Source organism: Myotis daubentonii, chromosome X, assembly GCF_963259705.1.
Source record: "Myotis daubentonii chromosome X, mMyoDau2.1, whole genome shotgun sequence".
In the NCBI taxonomy this organism is placed as follows: Eukaryota; Metazoa; Chordata; class Mammalia; order Chiroptera; family Vespertilionidae; genus Myotis; species Myotis daubentonii.
In genome coordinates, this window is record NC_081861.1 from 34,598,590 (window position 1) to 34,603,327 (window position 4,738).

The window sequence follows — 4,738 nt, forward strand, 5'->3', positions numbered from 1 at the left end:
TCACCAACCAGTGGTCTGTGGACCACTGGTGGTCCATGAGGTCCCAAAGGTTGGCGACCACTGCCTTAAAGGGCCCATGAATGGACATAGACCAGGGGTGGGCAAACTTTTTGACTCGAGGGCCACAATGGGTTCTTAAACTGGACCGGAAGGCCGGAACAAAAGCATGGATGGAGTGTTTGTGTGAACTAATATAAATTCAAAGTAAACATCATTACATTAAAGGGTACAGTCTTTTTTTTTTTTTTAGTTTTATTCATTTCAAACGGGCCGGATCCGGCCCGCGGGCCGTAGTTTGCCCACGGCTGACATACACTCACACTGCCTGAGTTCAAGCACTGGGGAAGTAGCTTGAAAGGTACCAGAGACATACATGAAGGAACTTAATTATCTGGCATCATGGTGAGAGCTGGACTGGTAGCTTTCTCCCAGACAGAAGTGCTGGCAGAAGCCATTTTTCCTTTGGTAAGCCTTCCCACCTCAAAATTGGCAGGCTAGAGTGCCATATCTGAGACTCCATCAACATGGCACACACTGTTTACCCTACTCTGGTGATTCCCTGAGGCACTGTCCCACCCAACTTGCAGGTCCACCCAAGCTCTTTCCAGTGGCTTTTCAATACCATTAGTGTGTCTTGTCTCATGCTTCAGATTATCCTAAAGTTTCACAAACAAGCAACATCTGGCTTCAATGAGTCTGGCACCTCTCACTAAGTGGCCCCAGGCACAGCATTAGCAGCAGCTGGCCATGGATCACAGGCTGGCCTAGACTGGGCACCTTCAAGCCCAGTAAAAGGAACAACCATCTTCAGATCACCTTGTAGCTCATGCTGGGCGGCCCCAAGCAGAACACAGGTGGTGGTTGACCTTGCCCTGCACCTTGAGGAGGCTCCAGAGCCAGCACACCAAAGTGGACAGCTTCACACCACATTAAAGCATCACCACCAACCACCTACCTAAGGGAAACAAGAACTCTCCTGGAATAAGTCCTGCTCTGCGGAGTTGGCGCTTGCACAGCTGATAATCCAAGGTCATTTGGAGGTCAGTGATTGAAGCCAGTCATTGCAGCTGATCAGCCTAGGGGCAAAACCCTCCCACCGACTTGCGAACAACAATCAAGGATCAACTACAAGAGAAGGGTTGCACAGTCCACATTGGGAGGTGCACCTTGAGTGCCTAGCTTGGTTGATCAAGAAGGTTATGTCCCTGGATGCTACAGAACACAAATGGCATTAGGCCACTCTACAAATCCTGGAAGACATGGCAGCACTACCTAATAATACATAGAAACAAACACAACAAAGCTGCCAAAATGAGGAGACAAAGAAACATGTCACAAATGAAAGAACAGAACAAAACTCAGGAAAAAAAAGTAAACAAAATAGAGACAAACAATCTTCTAGTTGTATAATTCAAAATACTGCTTATAAGGATGCTCAGTAAACTTAGTGAGAACATCAACAGCAAAAAAATAAATAAATAAATAAAAATGTACCAGTAAAAAATGAGGTATACACTAACTGAAATGAAGAATAATTTCTAAGGAAACAACAGTAGAGTAGATGAATTCAATAATCAAATCAGCGATTTGTAATATAAGGAAGTAAAAAAACACACAATCAGAATAACAAAAAGAAGAAAGAATTCAAAAAATGGCAATAGTGTAAGGAGCCTCTGGGAAAACTTCAAGATTACCAACATTTGCATCATGGGAGTTCCGAAAGGTGAAGAGAGAGAGCAAGAAATTTGAAAACCTTTTGGAAAAAATAATGATGGAACATTTCCCTAACCTGGTGAAAGAAACAGACATACAAGTTCAGGAAGCACAGAAAGTACCAAACAAGGTGAACCCCAAAAGGCCCACAACAAGAAACATCATAATTAAAATGCAAAAGGTTAAAGACAAAGAAATAATCTTAAACACAGCAAGAGAAAAACAGTTACCTACAAGGGAGCTCCCATAAGATTATCAGCTGACTTCTCAACGGAAAGTTGGCAAGCCAGAAGGAATTGACAAGAAATATTTGAAGTGATGATAAGCAAGAACATACAACCAAGATTACTCTACAAGGTAAAGCTACCATTTAGAATCGAAGGACAGATAGTTTCCCAGACAAGAAAAAGTTAAAGGAGTTAATCACCACCAAACCAGTATTATATAAAGTGTTAGAGGGCTTTCTTTAAGAAGAAAAAGAATAATAAAAAAATATGAACAATCAATGGCAATGAATACATATCAACAATGGAATAGAAAAGACAAAATTAAAAAAAAAACAAGCAAAATATGAACAGACTCATATAGAGAATATTTACATGATCGACAGATGGGAGGGGGTTAGGAGGGTGGGTCAAAAAGTGAAGGAATTAAGAAGTACAAATTGTTGATTACAGAATAGTCATTAGATGTAAAGTACAGCATAGGGAATATAGTCAATTAACCTATATAATAAAAGGCTAACATGCAAATCGACTGAATGGCAGAACATCCGGTCACTATGATGTGCACTGACCACAAGGGGGCAGGCGCTCAATGCAGGAGCCGGGATCATGACTAGCAAGCACAGCTACAGTGGCAGGAACCCCTCCCGCTTCCGCGGCAGCACTAAGGATATCCAACTAATGGCTTAGGCCCACTCCCCTTGGGACATCCCCTGTCAGTCGAACATCCCCCAAGAGCTCCCAGACTGCAAGAGGGCGCAGACCAGGCTGAGGGACACCCCCTCCCTGCCCCAAGTGCATGAATTTCATGCACCAGGCCTCTAGTATTCTAATAACTATATATGATGTCAGATGTTTGTGAGATTTATCAGGATGATCACTTAGTAAATTATGTAATGTCTAACCACTGGGGTGTACACCTGAAACTAATATAATAATACATGCCAACTGTAATTGAAAAATAAAAAAGATTTCTCTCGGCCATGCAGGAGTCATGTGATTAGCTTGTTTCAATGCCAGGACCCACTAAGTGACAATGATGTTGGGCACCGAAAGCACAAAGGGATTCTTGTTGAAGGTCTGGGGCTTGCCCTGGTCTTGCACAGTGGATGAAGTGAAATGTTTTGTTTTGTTTTGTTTTGTTTTGTTTTGTTTTGTTTTGTTTCTTTACTGCAAAATTCAAAATGGAGCTTAAGGTATTTTGTTTTATCTACACCAGAGAAGGCAGACTAGTAGTGAGGCTTTTGTTGAACTTGAATCAGAATATGAAGTCAAATTGGCCCTGAGAATAGAGAAACTAAGCTAATGGACACAGATATGTTGAGGTATTCAAGTCAAACAACATTGCAAAGGATTGGGTGTCAAAGTATATTGTTCCAAATAGTCCTGTCACAGTCAATGATAGCTCTGTGTAATTTAGAGTACTCCTGTTTGGATATAGCAAGGAAGAAATTGTTCAGTTCTTCTCAAGGTTGGAAATCATATCAAATGGGATAACATTTCCAGTGGACTTCCAGGGGAGGAACAGGGGAGGCCTCTGTGCAGTTTGCTTCACAGGAAATAGCCGAAAAGGCTCTAAAGAAACAAAAGGAAAGAATGGGGCACAGGCATATCGAAAACTTTAAGAGAAGTTGAGCTGAAGTTAGAGCTCATTATGATCCACCACTAAAACTTATGGCCATGCAGCAGCCAGGTCCCTACCACAGACTTGGGACTGGCAGACGGTATAACAGCATTGGCAGAGGAGCTGGCTTTGAAAGGTTGAGGTGTGGTGCTTATGGTGGAGGTTATGGAGGCTATGTTTATTATAATGGCTATAAGGAAGGCTATGGTTTTGGATCAGATGGATTTGGATGATACCTTAATTACTGTTTTTCAGGAATGTCTGACTAAAGATACAGATCGGGTGGTAGCTCTACTTTCCAAAGCATAATGGGAACACTGTGTGCACATGCAGGGATTACCTTACAGCCCTACTGAGAAAAACATAATTTTTTCACCATCAACCCTGTGAGAGTACATACTGAAATTGGTCCTGATAGCAGAGTAACTGGTGAAGTAGATGTTGAGTTTGCAACTCATGTAGATGCTATGGCAGCTATGTTGAAAAACAAAGCAAATATGCAACAAAGATATGTAGAACTCTTCTTGAATTCTACAGAGGAGCAAGTGATGGTACTTATAGTAGCCAAATGATGGAAGGCATGGGCTTGTCAAACCAGTCAGTCCAGTTATGGTGGCCCAACCAGCCAGCAGCTGAGTGGTGGGTATAGAGGCAGCATGAGTGGGTATGGTAGCCAGAGCAGCATGAGTGGGGATGACCAAGTTTTAGAGGAAAACTCCAGTGATTTTCAATCAAACATGGCATATACAGCTATGAGCATTGAATAGCAGCTGCTAAAGTAGTGCAAGCTGTGCACTACTATGGGAGTGAACGTAATGAGAGGGATGTCTAGAATGTCTAGTATAAGTGGTGGATGGGGAATGTAATCGATCCTTATTAGTGATTCTTGGTCAACATTATTTTAAAGAAAAAAACAAAAACAACATTTTTGCAATACCAGCTTGTGATTTATGCTTAATCTAAGTGGAAATCAGGACTGAATTAAAGATTTAAGATGTAGTATTTTTTAACACAAATATTTATCTAGGATGTAACAACTAAGTTCAATAAACTATAACTGTTAAACAATTTTTAACTTTTCTCAAGTTAGTTATATTGTAGTATGTACTTAAGCAGTAAGTATATTCAGGCGAAAGCAGCTGAATTATGTTAAATGTTGCTCTTACATCACATTATA

The 4,738-nt window shown here is 41.2% G+C and overlaps 1 pseudogene; it reads left to right on the forward strand.

Moving 5' to 3' along the window:
- Window positions 1-2,973: 2,973 nt before the first annotated feature.
- On the forward strand, window positions 2,974-4,427 carry LOC132224012 (heterogeneous nuclear ribonucleoprotein H-like; annotated as a pseudogene).
- The last annotated feature ends 311 nt before the right edge of the window (window positions 4,428-4,738 follow it).